Genomic DNA, 14884 nt, shown 5'->3' on the forward strand with positions numbered 1-14884 from the left:
TTACACAAATGCTAGGTTCGGATCTGAGCACAGGCGGGCTTGTGTGGTAAGCAACTAGATGGCTGAGGCACTTCCTTCGCCCTGTGTAAATTATTAACTATAGACTTTACATACATCATTTCTAAGCAAGTGTACGATATGCAAACTGAATTTATAATTATGTTATGCTCTGGAGTATAAGTTGGACTCAGTACTCACACATGGCTAGTATGTATCATACCAAATGGGGCACAGCTAATGGAAAGAGAGAAGCGAGATATATACAGGGAATGATTTAGAGAGCTAAGGAAAGGACAGGATTAATAGAATTGGGAGCAGAGTAAGAGAACTAAAGGAAGTAGGGGGAATATTATGGCAAGGACCCTAAATCCCATCTAAAAATTTCATGTGACAAAGGCTGGCTAGCCAGCGGAGGACTTCATGGGAAGCAGTGGAAACTTGAGAGCGGGCCTACATCAAGGAAGTGGGGAATTATAGTTACGTTCTTGAAGGCTCCATTGCAGCCTCAGAGTCTCTGCTGTCTCTCTTTCCTGGTCCCACTGTGAAATCCGATGGAGTCCCCAAAGCAACCAAAACCAGCCTCAAGTAACTTAGGGGATGAAAACATTGTCTTCAAAAAACCATCTCCCCTTCCACAAATAAAGTCAGGAAAGGCTGTCATTGTTCTGATTTGTGTGGTGTACCAACAGGCGAACCAAACTGTATGGGCAGAGATAGAGCACCCTAGGACCTGATCATCCTGTATTATATGCAATACACATCACTGTGGTCAGTAAAATGAAATAATCAATGGTAGACAAGTGATACACAGGAATTCTCAAAGCCCTCCATTTTTTTTTTCTAAATTATTCTGTGTAGGAATCAGTTACATACCTATATTCCCTAAGGGTAATTTCCTACAATGTAAAGAACCTTATATATATTTTTTGGTGGGTCCAGGAAATAGCATTTAGTACTTAAATAGCACATATCATGCTGAAACTGTGTTGGACTGTGAAATTTATTCGAAGTAAGCGATCCAGTTCATGTCAGCCCCCTCTGCAAGCTCTAGTATCACCTTCAGATGTTTGTACAATAGCAAGCTTCCTTTGGTCTACACTCCCCTGAAAAGGCCATAGTTCATAGCAATGTACAGGGATGGGATAAATCACATGTTTTAGCTTCTTCAAGGGTGTTAAATTATTCATGATAGTCACAAGCATACGCAGTGTGATGGGGTCAGAAGCAAAGCACAGGACATGGAGGGAGATGAGTACAACGAATCAGGGCAGGGATGAGGACAGAGATTGCAGAATCATTTATAAGGCAATGATTTATCTCTAGATGCCGAAGAGTACCAGAAAGATTTACCAGGAGAGTTTGAAAGGGCCCCAAATCATCCCAATACATTCGGTTGTTGCCAAGACTCAGCAGCTTTAGGCAGGAGGCCTGAGGGCTCTGGGCCAGAAATCCGAGTCTCTGTATGAAAGATCACAGAATGGCAGATACAAGAAATTCAGACCAGGTGGCAGGACTCTGAGCACTCTGTCCAGATGACCTGTGAGAAAGAATGAACACAAGCTGATGTCCTTAAGGTTGTTCGTACGTCGCAAGTGACTGAGGAAATTTTTAAAGACTTTCCCACTCAGAGATCTGAAAGTGACTTGAGACAGACTAAGGCTCTCTAGGTGGGCCATCTGGGACAGGACATTGGAGATATCACTCAGCAAACCCATATCAATTGACAGCTGATCAACACAGTTGAGATCAAGAAATTTCAGGGTGCGTTTGCTGTCACACAGTGTATCAATGTGCAAATCTCGACAGCATATGTGCAAAGACCCTGAACTCTCCCTAATTTTAAGCAAAACCAAAAGTTTCTTTTCCACTAAGGAGCCATCTAGGGAAAGGTCCACTAGTAACTCTACAGGCCTGGGGTACTGAATCATGGACTCTGGATTTCCAAAAGGAAGCTGTCCTTCAATTTTCAGGATAGAGTTGTCAGAATAGGCACAAGAATGGAAACAGAAAGGTTCCTTGATGCTGACTTCATGGCATGTGGTCCTACTGCTGTGGGATGGTCTGTATGTCAAATTGCTCTGATTGGTCAATAAATAAAACACTGATTGGCCAGTGGCCAGGCAGGAAGTAGGTGGGACAAGGAGAGAGGAGAATTCTGGGAAGCGGAAGGCTGATGCAGAGAGACACTGCCAGCCACCGCCATGACCAGCAGCATGTGAAGACGCCAGTAAGCCACAAGCCACGTGGCAAGGTATAGATTTATGGAAATGGATTAATTTAAGCTATAAGAACAGTTAGCAAGAAGCCTTCCACGGCCATACAGTTTGTAAGCAATATAAGTCTCTGTGTTTACTTGGTTGGGTCTGAGTGGCTGTGGGACTGGCAGGTGACAGAGATTTGTCCTGACTGTGGGCCAGGCAGGAAAATTCTAGCTACAGTCCTACAGTCGTTGTCTTGCCTTAAATCTAGGATCCTCAGTTTAGGTCTCCTGTAGGGGTAAGAGGAGATAGACTAGCTGAGAAATAGCCAACGATAATGAAACGGAATAGAATCAACGATGACATTAGGAACTAATTCTTTTATCCATAGCTGACACTCCTTGTACTAACTAACAACCAATCTTTCCCATGAAAATTCAGCCTCGCCGGGCGGTGGTGGCGCACGCCTTTAATCCCAGCACTCGGGAGGCAGAGCCAGGCGGATCTCTGTGAGTTCGAGGCCAGCCTGGGCTACCAAGTGAGCTCCAGGAAAGGCGCAAAGCTATGCAGAGAAACCCTGTCTCGAAAAACCAAAAAAAAAAAGAAAATTCAGCCTCCCCCGACAATCCTTTATACACCTAAATCCCCTCCAGTCTTCAAGTTCCTGTCTTTCTCTTATGTAACAACTGTAATGTAAACCCATCAATAGAACCCTCAGTGACAGATTTCATAATGAACATTGAATCCAATCAGTCTTTAATGTGTTACCAAGTCTGGGGTCAAGGGCCTCACACAGAAATCTTCAGCATTTACTTGTTACTCCTTTGGGGAGAGTAGCAGGCTGTGGTATAACCGCCTGTGTCTCTCCATGTTCCTATTATACAGTCTTACGGAGAAGCAGAGTTCTTTGCAGGACTTAATGGAAGATTCTCAATCACAGCTTTCAGGAGTTCATGTTGAGGCTCCTGTACAGTTGATGACCCAATATGGAGACAGAAAAAGAGCCAACTTTTCACCAACTCACTCAGTGTATTCTCATGCCCACCCTTGAAAGCAGCAATGAACAGTGGAACCAAAGGAGGAACCAAGAGGTCTCTTGGAGTGGGATTACTCAATGTTTCAAATAAATCCTACAGAATATTTCTTAATTACAAAGAGAAAAGGAAGCTCTTCCAAATGGAAAATAAATTGGCATGTAACAATAACAACCGACGTGACCAGAGAAAATATCATTCCCCATAGGTCAAGTCAAAATCATGTCTCATCAGATAGTAGTGAGCTATGAGAACACAGTGTCACTTCTGTGATGTTACCACTGTCCATACATAATCTTAATCTAATCACGAGGCAAGGGAATTTAAGGACAAACTACAAAATAGCCAGTTTGTGTCAAGTTTATCACAAAGACTGAAGAACTATTCCAAAAAGAAGGAGACTAAAGACCCATGACTATTGTAGGAGGTCTCGGGATTCAAGGATAGTCATAAAACATTGTTAATTACCAGAGTTTGATGGGTATGATTATGATAATTTGTAGGAAAACCACACTAATACAGTAGAAAGGTAAAAGGGTGTCAGGTCAGCACTTAACCTAAAAGGGCCAGAAAAAAAAAATCTTATTTATAAATTCTATTTGCATTTTTTCTAAAAATGAGATTATTTTGAAATAAAATAATGATTAAGTTTATCAAATAAAGTAATTACAATTTTTAAAAAAAGCTCTTGGAATATCCTCCAGAGCTTGGATTGCTGCAGACTCATTTCTCAGCAGACTCTGGATAGCAAGATCCAACAGTGTCTTTGGGTTCTTTGCATCCATCTTTGGAACCTTCTGCGTGGTTCAGTGCTGGTGAAATGGAGAATCCTGAGTTTCAGGTCTATGAAGGCCTTCAGATGCAGCAGCCTCCTCCCTCACACAGATGGTCTAAGTTTCAGAGGCTTCGTCTATGACTGTCGAGGTGAGGAGTATGGTGACAGGCAGGCAGGCAGGCATGGTGTTGGAGCAGCATCTGAGAGCTTACTTCCTGATCTGAGTGGGAGAGTGGGATGAGTCTACCAACATTTTCACCGCCTCAGGCACGGCAGCTGCGTATCTCCAGATGAGAGCGAGAGGTCTTTGAAAAGCCCTGTGAGAACAAGTAAAATTTTAAGGTGAAGTTGGGTATGTTTTCTTGTTGTTGTTGTTGTTTTGTTTGTTTGTTTCTTGTTTTTGTTTTTAAAAATCCCATCACTCAGAAGGCAAAGGCAGGCAGATGTCTGTGAGTCTGAGACCAGCCTGGTCGAGATAGTTCCAGGCCGTCCAGGGCTACATAGTAAGACCCTGTCTCAAAAACAAAGCAAACAAACAAAAACTAGGGACGATGCCATCGCCATTGAGGAAGACACCTGTCGCCAGCCTTTGGCCTCCACATGCACCCACGTTGTCAAATGCACATGTACACACACGCGGATGTCACACACATGCGTGCACACGCAGAGTAGAGCCTATGTGGTCCCAGGAAGTGCCACAGCGCACCGCTCACAGGGCAAACGGCAAGCAGTAGCTGGTGCTGGCTATAGCTCTGACTCGGAAAGTCACTGTGGACCAGGTATAGGTCGGGCTGGGGAATCACTCCGGCCTGGATCACAATGGTCCTTCAGTGCCAGCCAAGAAGTCTGTGGCAGACACGCTGGTCAGGATGCCTGTCATTCCAGGCTCCGTTTCCAGGCACCATTACATCACCCACTCAGACAGTCCCAACCAAGCTGCCCCCTTTTGTCCCCCCCTAGGTAATGTCTCTGTCTTAATGTGTTTCCTATTGCTATGACAAAGATCATGACCCAAAGCAATTTGGGGAGGAGAGTGTTTATTTGGCTTACACATTCTGATCACGGTTCATCATGGAGAGAAAGAAGTCAGGGCAGGAACTCAAAGCAGGAACCTGACAAAACAAAACAAAAACAAAAAGCCGGACGGTGGTGGCGCACGCCTTTAATCCCAGCACTCAGGAGGCAGAGGCAGGCGGATCTCTGTGAGTTCCAGGCCAGCCTGGGCTACCAAGTGAGTTCCAGGAAAGGCGCAAAGCTATACAGAGAATCCCTGTCTCGAAAAAAAAACCAAAACCAAACAAAACAAAATCAAAGCAGGAACCTGAAGGCAGGAACTGAAGCTGTCGCCATCGGGGAACGCTGCTTGCAGGTTTGCTCCCCAAGGCACAATCGCTCATCCTGCTTTCTTGACTTTTTTTGGGTGGTGGTGGTGAAGGTGGGGGATGTGTTTCAAGACAGGGTTTGTCTATATAACAGCCCTAGCTGTCCTAGAACTTGCTCTGTAGACCAGGCTGACCTCAAATCACAGAGATCCGTTTGGCTCTCCCTCCTGAGTGCTAGGATTAAAGGTGTGCACCACCACCGCCGCCGCCGCCGCCGCCGCCGCCGCCGCCGCCGCCACCACCACCACCACCACCACCACCCAGGCTCATCCTGCTTTCTTATAACACCTATAATCACCTGCTTAGAGCTGGCACTACCACAGGAGCTGGGCCTCCCACATCAATCATTAATAAAGAAAAATGCCCCACAGACTTTCCTGTAGGCAACTTTGTAAAGACAATTCCTCAACTGGGATTCCCTTTTCTCAAATATGTCTATGTTGACATAAAACTAACCAGCACCATCTCACTATGTAGCCCTGGCTGGTATGGAACTTGCGATGTAGACCAGGCTAGCCTCAAACTTGTAGAGATCTGACTGTCTCTGCCTCCCAAGTATTGATTTTTTGGTTTTTTTGTTTTGTTTGTTTGTTTGTTTGTTTTTGAAACATGTTTTCCCTGTGTAGCCCTGGCTGTCCTCGAACTCTCTTTGTGGGCCAGGCTGGCCTCCAACTCACAGAGATCCACCTGCCTCTGCCTCCCGAGTGCTGGGACGAAAAGTGTGCACCACCACCGCCCAGCTGTGTTTGACTGTTTGAAACTGTCAAACTTGGGAAGGTTAAGAGCACTTGCTGCTCTTTCAGAGAACTAGAGTTGGTTTGCAGCACCTACATGAAGGCTCACAAACATCTGTAACTCCAGTTCCAGGGAGCCTAGTGCCCTCTTCTGGATCTGCAGGCACTAGGCATGTGCATGGTGAACATACACACTGGCAGACAAACATGTATGCACATAAAATAATAATAAGTAAATCTTAAAAGAGGGAAAAAAAAACACTGGGAAGCTGGAGAGATGGCTCAGTGGTTTAAGCACTGGCTGCTCTTCCAGAGGACCCAGGTTCAATTCCCAGCATTCACATGGCAGCTCACAGCTGTAACTCCAGTTCCAGGGAATCCGACACCCTCATACAGATAGGCAGACATACAGGTAAAATACCAATGCATGTGAAATAAAAACAAATAAATTGCCAGGCATGGTGGTGTACACCTTTAATCCCAGAAATCGGGAGGCAGGAGGCAGGTGGATCTCTGAGTTTAGGCCGGTCTGGTCTACAGAGCAAGTTCTAGGACAGACAGAGAAACTCTGTCTTGGGGAGTGGGGGGAAGAAGGCGATTATTCATTAAGGGGCTAGAGAGATGCTCTACAGTTAAGAGCACTTACTGACCTTGCAGAGGACTGAGGTTCAGTTCCTAGCACCCACTTCTGGCAGTTTCTGATGGTCTGTAATGCCATCTCCAGGAAATCCAACACCCTCTTCTGGCTTCCTTGTGTACCTGCACAGTTATGAGCGTACACAGACACACTGATATACATGTAAAGATCAATCCAGACCACCATAACCTGGGCTAGTCCCCTGTCTCCCAACATCTGGATCATCAGCAACATCACACAGAACCCCAGGGTCCCATGTAAAAACCACAGCAGGTGTGGCCTCAAGTCCCTAGAAACCTGAAGCTGCGAGTCCTCTCAGAGAACAAGGACTTGGGGAAGGCTGTCACTGTAAGGAAGAAAATGGGTCAACAAAGAGGTGGGGATGGTCTGTTGAACATGGCTAGGCTACTGATAGCCTCCAGTTCGCAAGCTTCTATGATATAGAATTGATTAATTATTGAATTGAATGGTACTTTCTTTGTTTTGACACAGGGTCTTAGTTTCTTTTCTTTTCTTTCTTTTTCTTTCTTTTTTTTTTTTTTTTTTGTCTCGAGACAGGGTCTCTCTGTGTAGTTTTGGTGCCTGTCCAGGATCTCTCTGTGTAGACCAGGCTGGTCTCAAACTCAAAGAGATCTGCCTGCCTCTGCCTCCCGAGTGCTAGGATTAAAGGCGTGCTACCACCGCCTGGCTATCTTAGTTTCTTTTCCCATTTGCTGTGATAAAATACTCTGATAAAGGTGGTAGAGCGCTTGCCCTGGGTTCCGTCCTCAGCTCCAGGAAAAAAAAAAAAAAAAAGCCATTTTAAGCCAAGCATGGTACCATACACTTTTCATTCCAACATTTGGGAGGTGTAGGTAGGTAGGTAGGTAGGTAGGTCTCTGTGAATTTGAGACCAGCTGAGTTCATTGAGCTGGTTCCAGGCCAGACAAAAAAGAAACTTAAGGGAGAGAGAATTAATCTTGGCTCACTATTCAAGATATGGACCGTCATGGTGCAGAAGTTAAGATACCAGACTCGGGCTGGAGAGATGGCTCAGCGGTTATGAGCACTGACGGCTCTTCCAGAGGTCCTGAGTTCAATTCCCAGCAACCACATGGTGGCTCACAACCATCTGTAATGAGATCTGACACACAGACAGAACACTGTATACATAATAAATAAATAAATCTTAAAAAAAAAAAAATACCAGACTCTTGAAGCAGGTATCACAGCACATCTACAAACCAGGAAGCAGAGAGAGACCGATGTTGCTACTCAGTGGTCTCGCTCCCCTTACACAGCCCAGGCTCTGCTGCCCAGGGAAAGGTCCTGCCCACAGGTAAAATGGCTCTTCCCTTGTGGTGGTGCGTTGATTAATCACAGAAGTCCAGAGACACAGGCAGGTGATTTCCAGTGAGAGCTCTAAGCTCAGACAGGGCTACACGGCAAGACCCTTTAATATAATCAAGATGATGCCTTCCAGGCATGCCTGGAGACTCATTTTCTAGGTGATTCTGGATATTCCCCAGGCCACTCTAGATTCCACCAAGTTGACAATTAACAGTACTCATCACAGAGTCTCACATAGTCCGGTCTGTCCTCACATTTGCTATGTGACCCTGGATGACCTTGAATTTCTGATCCTCCTGCCCCTGTACCTCTTGCTGTTAGGGTTACAGGCATGCAGCACCACACCAGGTTTATGCACTGCTAGTACTCGAACCCAAGGCTTCATGCATGCCTGGTAAGCACTCTACCAACTGAGCTAAAACTCCAGCCCTGGCTTATTGAATCTCATTATCAAGATCAATGGCATAGTAAGGAAGGAAAGGGGAGGCGGGAAAAGTGACAAGCCTGAGGTGTCCCACCTCCATGAGAATGATATTAAAAATCAGCGACCAGAGCTGGAGGGATGGCTCAGTGGTTAAGAGCACTGGCTGCTCTTCCTGAGGACCTGGGTTCAATTCCCAGCACCCACATGGCAGCTCACAACTGTCTGTAACTCTAGTTTCAAAGGACCTGACACCTTTACACCAATGCACATAAAATAAAGTTAAATAAATAAAAACAGTCTACGGCCATACCACCCTGAAAGCGCCCGATCTCGTCTGATCTCAGAAGCTAAGCAGGGTCGGGCCTGGTTAGTACTTGGATGGGAGACCGCCTGGGAATACCGGGTGCTGTAGGCTTTAAATAAAATTAAAGTTATAAAAACAAAATCAGGGACAGTCCCTAAAGAAGCCTCAGGTCAGGCCCCAGTTGCAAATATCCCTCAGCAGCCCAGGAAGCCCAGGTTACTGACTTACATTGGTCCCCATGCTGGCCCCACCACCAGCAGGGCAGCCAGCCATGATTTTTACCCAGGAGCATTAGAATGTACCTGGAACTGGGCAGTAGTGGCATACACTTTTAATCCCAGCACTCACGAGTCAGAGGCAGGTGGATCTCTGTGAGCTCAAGGCCAGCCTGGTCTACAGAGCGAGATCCTGGATAGGCTCCACTCAGGGTCAGAGAATCTGAGCTTGCTTTACCCAGCAGGGCTGCGTAAGGGGATGATTTGACCACAGATGTGTTTAGCAGGTGTTTGGAAGGGTCTACACTTGGCTGTTTCTAGCAAGGGGGAGGTCTTTTGCCTCGCCCCTTGGCATTGCTATAAAAAGTCCTTTTGAACAAAGTTCTGGGCCAGTGGATTTTGATCCAGGTCCTCCCAAAGCTATCCTGTGTTTCTGTCTTTCTTCTCTTCGTCTAGCTCTCTCTCTCTCCCTGATATTTCTTATCCCTCTCTCCTCTGCATAGGAACCTTGGCAAAAGTGGGAAATGTCCTCCCACAGATGGTGCCCTGAACAGGGAATTAGGTTCAGGTACCCCCACACACACAGGGCAGCACATAGATGAATAGAAATGGGTTAATTTAAGCCGGGTGGTGTGGCACATACCTTTAATCCTAGCACTTGGGAGGCAGAGGCAGGTGGATCTCTGTGAGTTTGAGGCCAGGCTAAACTACAGAGTGAGTTTCAGGAAAGGTGCCAAAGCTACACAGAGAAACCCTGTCTCAACCCCCCCCCCCCAAAAAAAGAAAGGAACAAGAAAAAAGAAATGGGTTAATTTAAGTTCTAAAAGCTAGCTAAAAAATAAGCCTAAGCTATTTGCTGATCATTTATAATTAATATTAAGTCTATGTGTGTTTGTTTGGGGAGCAGCTGGAGGGACAGAAAACTCCACCTACACACAACTGTCTGTGACTCTAGTCCCAGGGGATCTGACACCCTCATACAGAGATACATGCAGGCAAACCCCAATGTACATTAAATAAGTAAGTTTTTGTTGTTGTTGGGTTTTTTTGTTTCTTTTTTGTTTTTTGTTTTTTTTTTTGTTTGTTTGTTTTTTTTGGTTTTTTCGAGACAGGGTTTCTCTGTGTAGCTTTGCGCCTTTCCTGGAACTCACTTGGTAGCCCAGGCTGGCCTCAAACTCACAAAGATCCACCTGGCTCTGCCTCCCGAGTGCTGGGATTAAAGGCGTGCGCCACCACCGCCCGGCTTGTTGTTGTTGTTTTTATTGTTTGTTTTTCAAGACAAGATTTCTCTGTGTAGCTTTGTAGCCTGTCCTGGAACTCACTCTGTAGACCAGGCTGGGCTCGAACTCACAATGATCCACCTGCCTCTGTCTCCTGAGTGCTGAGGATTAAAGGCATGGGCCACCACCACCCAGCAAATAAATAAAACTTAAAAAAAAATTCAAGGGTCATCCTCAGCCATAAGTCCTAGGCTATCCTGGGCTACGGGAAACCCTGTCTCAAAAATAAAAACAAGAGCCGGGCGGTGGTGGCGCACGCCTTTAATCCCAGCACTCGGGAGGCAGAGGCAGGCGGATCTCTGTGAGTTCGAGGCCAGCCTGGTCTACCAAGTGAGTTCCAGGAAAGGCGCAAAGCTACACAAAGAAACCCTGTCTCGAAAAAAAAAAAAAAAAAAAAAACCAAAAAAAATAAATAAATAAATAAATAAAAAAAATAAAAAATAAAAACAAGAGCTGTCAAGTTGGTTCAGTGAGTAAAGGTGCTTGCCATCAAGACGGACAGCTTGCGTTTAATCCCTGGCACCCACAGGGTAGGAGAGAAGAAACTATGGTACTTGTGTGCACATACATATACACAAAATAAAGGAAAAAATATAGAGGAAAATGGAGGAGGAAGAGGAGGAACAATTGTGAAAATCATAGAAAAGAGAGTCCATATTGAAAAGTCTAGACAAAGGGACCGGTGGCCCCCAAATCCATCTTTGGGGGTACTGACAGGAGCTCTAGGTTTAAGCAGTGGAAGAATGGGGGCTGGTTTGAGAGCTCTGTGTAATTAAGCAGTCAGGGTCAAGGTGAGGTCTGCATGGCTGACGTCTCAGCTCTCATTCTGCAAGGTTTCTGAAGATGTCTCCATTGCTTGAGGGGACAAGCTTGTTCCCACAAAGTAACTGCTTCTTCTCGGGGGTGATTTCATCACAGCGTGAGCTCTCAGTGAGGTTTTGCTGTTCCTGGGACCCCAGGCAACTGGGGGTTCTTGCATGCCTTTGGGGGTTCTGAACACGATGTTGTAAGAGTTGAGAGTCAGTAGTTAGGCGTGGCGGTGCACCAGCACCAGGAAGGGAAGACCCATGCCAAGTCAGAGCCAGCCTGAGCTGCACAGTAAAACCTTTTCTGAAAAAGAATAAAAAAGTGGACAGCAAGCTACGTCAAACACTCACCTTTGTGACTTTAGTTTTATTTTTTTGGTTTTTCGAGACAGGGTTTCTCTGTGTGTAACAGTCCTGGCTGTCCTGGAACTCATTTTGTAGACCAGGCTGGCCTCGAACTCACCGAGATCTACCTCTACCTCCCAAATGCTGGGGTTAAAGGCGTGTGCCACCAGTGCCCATCGTGACTTTAGTTTTAAAGGAGGGTGAGATGGTTAGGTGCCACTGTGTTGTTGTTTTTTATTATTATTATTACATTTATTTATTTAATGTGTGTGGGCATACACATGCCAAAGCTTGTGTGTGGCTGTCAGAAGACAACTTGGAAGGGCTGGTTCTTTCCTTCCACTGTGTGAGCTCCAGCTCCGGGGATTGAACTCAGATCCTCAGGCTTGGCAGCAAGCACCTTAGCCTACTGAGCCATCCCGTCACTGTCCCTAGGCATCCCTGTATTTGTTTTTTGTTTTAGACAGACATCCCTTGAGTGGTTATCTTTTGAGTAAAAACAGTTTTCAAATGTCTAGAACAAGAACACAGAAGGGGCCGGGCACGTAGTAGCTCAGTTGGTAGAGTTCTGTCCTACCAGGGAAGAAGTACAGAAGTACTGAGTTCAAATCCCAGCACTGCAAAAACCAGATGTGGTGATGCATGCCTGTAATGCCAGGACTCAGGGAGTGGAAGTAGGAGGCTCAGGAATTCAAGGTCATCTCTGGCTACATAGCAAGTTTGAATTCAAGGCCAGCCTGGGCTACATGAGACCCTATCTTAAAAAAAAAAAAAAAAAAGATGGCCTGTCATGGTGGTGCACACCTTTAATCCCAGCCCTCAGGAGGTAGAGGTAGGTGGATCTCTGTGAGTTTAGGGCCAGCCTGGTCTACAGAGTGAGTTCCAGGACAACCAGAACTGCACAGAGAAACTCTGTCTCAAAAAACAAAACAAAACAAAGCAAAAAAAAAGGAGAAGAAAGAAAACCATAGGAGTCTCCGACACGGAACGTGTATAGAACTTTTAGCTGGTTTCTGTCGCTGTTCTCAAGGGCACTTCTCCCTGGTTCCTTCCAGATCTAACCTTTCTTGACCGGTTGCCAACTTGGCAGGGGAGGACAGCATTAGAGAGGCGGGCTGAGACAAACCCCTCTTAGGTAAACCGGCAGAACCAGAATTTTCTTTGTGAGTTTCCCAGGCCCCAGCACTGAGCCCCGGGGCCTCCTCCCACACCTGCACCCGGGTTTTGATCTCCAAAATGCTGGGCTTTCTTTGTTTTGTTTTGCAGCCCTGGGGATGTACCTCAAGCCTGTGTGTGCTCGGCAAGCACACTGCTAAGCCCCACCCCGGCTCCCCCGCTCTGCTCTTTTATGTCTGGTTTCGTGTCCGGTTTCAGCTTGACATTGTGTTGTGAGAAACCTCTCTGTGGGTATGCACCGATTCAAACAGAGAGACGTTTATTTATTTTGATTTTTAAAAATTACATTGTGTGACTGTGTGTGTGTGAGAGAGAGAATGTGTGTGTGAGTGTGCAACTGTGTGTGTCTGAGTATGTACATCTGTCTCTGTGAGTGTATGAGTGAGTGTGTGAGTGACTGTGTCTGTGTCTTTCTGTGTGATGAGTGTATGTGTGTTTGTGTCTGTCTTTGTGTGTGAGTGTATGTGTGTTTGTGTCTGTGTGCATCTGTGTGATTGTGTAAGTGTGTGTGTGTGAGTGTGAGTGTGTATGTGTGTCTGTATTAGAGGATGATTTCCAGGAGTTTGTTCTCTCTTTCTGCCATTTAAGTCCTAGGGATGGAATTCCAGCTGGGCTTGGCAGCAAGGCCCTCCCTCACCTGCTCTATTTGGGTTTATTTTTATTTTTTCAAAATGTGTAAGAATGTTTGCCTGTGCATCACATGCATGCCTAGTGTCCTTAGGGGCCAGAAGAGGGCATCAGATTCCCTGGAACTAGTGTGACAGATGGCTGTGAACAGTCATATAGGTACTAGAAACTACACCTAGGTCCTCTGTAAGAACATTTAAGTGGCCTGGCAGTCATGGCTCATGCCTCTAATCCCAGCACTCAGGAGGCAGAGGCAGGTGGATCTCTGTGAGTTTGAGTCCAGCCTGGGCTACAAAGTGAGTTCCAGGACAGCCAGGGCTACACCGAAAAACCCTGTCTGGAAAGCAAAACAATAACAACAACAATAATAATAATGATGTAAAACAACAACCACCCTGAACGCAATCTTATTTTAGGCACCATTTTAGGAAAGAGACACAAAAGGATCATGGGAGGAAAGCAGTGACGTCATTAAGGATCACGTCAATGGCTTCAGTCAGAGAGGCACGAATTTCAGGAGTGTCATAATTATATTAAATTAAAGATCTAGCAAATTACAGGCCACCAGCAAACCACTTTCAATGCTGAGTCATTCTGCAAAAGAGGGTGGTTAAAGTGCTTGCTGCCAAGGCCGAGGACCCGAGTTCAAGCCCCACAACCCACATGGTGGAAAAAGAAAATGATTCCTACAGGTTGTCCTCTGACCCCTGCACCCGTGGATGTGGACCTCCCCCCAACAAAACAATGTCATTTCAAAGAATGAAAATTTGCTACGGAATCTTTTTTTTTCTTTTTGTTTTTTCAAGACAGGGTTACTAAGTGAGGCTTTGGCGGTAGACCAGACTGGCCTTGAACTCACAAGTGCTGGGATTAAAGGGATGCGCCACCACCCATCAGCCTCTATGGAATTTTAATGAAACCCAGCAGCCAGGAGGTTGAGGCAGGAGGATTGCAGGCGTTTAAGGCCAGTCTGGGATACACAGTGAATTCCAGACTAGCCTGGGCTGCAGTGTAATATGGTCTGAAACAGCAATCCAAAACAGGTGAGACGGTTCATCCGGTGAAGGTGCTTGCCATAAAAGCCTGAGTTTGAGCTTAGATCCCACCCTAGGAAAAAACTGACTCTTGCAAATGACTCCTCTGACCTCACGTCACATGTTTGAGGACACACACACACCATTAAAAAACAGAGCTAGGCTTGGTTGTACAATTCTGTCATCCCAGCACTCAGGAGATGGATTCACGAGGCTCAGAAGTTCAAGGTCACTCTAGGCTCTAGAAGATCTTGTCAAAAACAAAACTGCTCAGTGAGTCAGAAGGGGGTGATCCGGGGCTCAGATGCTCTATCTTCCCAGCCGTGGGCTCCCAGGCTGAAGTCCTTCTCTTGTGCCAGGACTGCCCGTTCTGTATTCTGCTCTCAGTCACAGTCTGGTAGGGCTGGCCGTTTGTTGACTGGTTTCCTCCCATGTAAACTGAGAAGAGTATCAATCTGGAGAAAACAGACACAAAAGCAGGAGAGACGGCCCAGTGGGTAAAGGCGCTTGCGGCCAAGCCTGGTGACCTTAGGTCGAGCCCCTGGGGATCCTGGAATCCGCATGGTGGGAGAAGAGAACCAGCT

The 14884-nt window shown here is 46.1% G+C and overlaps 1 non-coding gene and 1 pseudogene across 1 annotated transcript; one reads left to right on the plus strand and one right to left on the minus strand.

The window, feature by feature from the left end:
• Positions 1-1000: 1000 nt before the first annotated feature.
• On the minus strand, positions 1001-4167 carry LOC102927570 (melanoma antigen preferentially expressed in tumors-like; annotated as a pseudogene).
• Positions 4168-8809: 4642 nt separating this feature from the next.
• On the plus strand, positions 8810-8928 carry LOC121825543 (5S ribosomal RNA). The gene has a single exon (XR_006067871.1). It is a non-coding gene; the product is annotated as a 5S ribosomal RNA (ribosomal RNA).
• The last annotated feature ends 5956 nt before the right edge of the window (positions 8929-14884 follow it).

Source organism: Peromyscus maniculatus, chromosome 23 (genome assembly GCF_049852395.1).
Source record: "Peromyscus maniculatus bairdii isolate BWxNUB_F1_BW_parent chromosome 23, HU_Pman_BW_mat_3.1, whole genome shotgun sequence".
Lineage (NCBI taxonomy): Eukaryota > Metazoa > Chordata > Mammalia > Rodentia > Cricetidae > Peromyscus > Peromyscus maniculatus.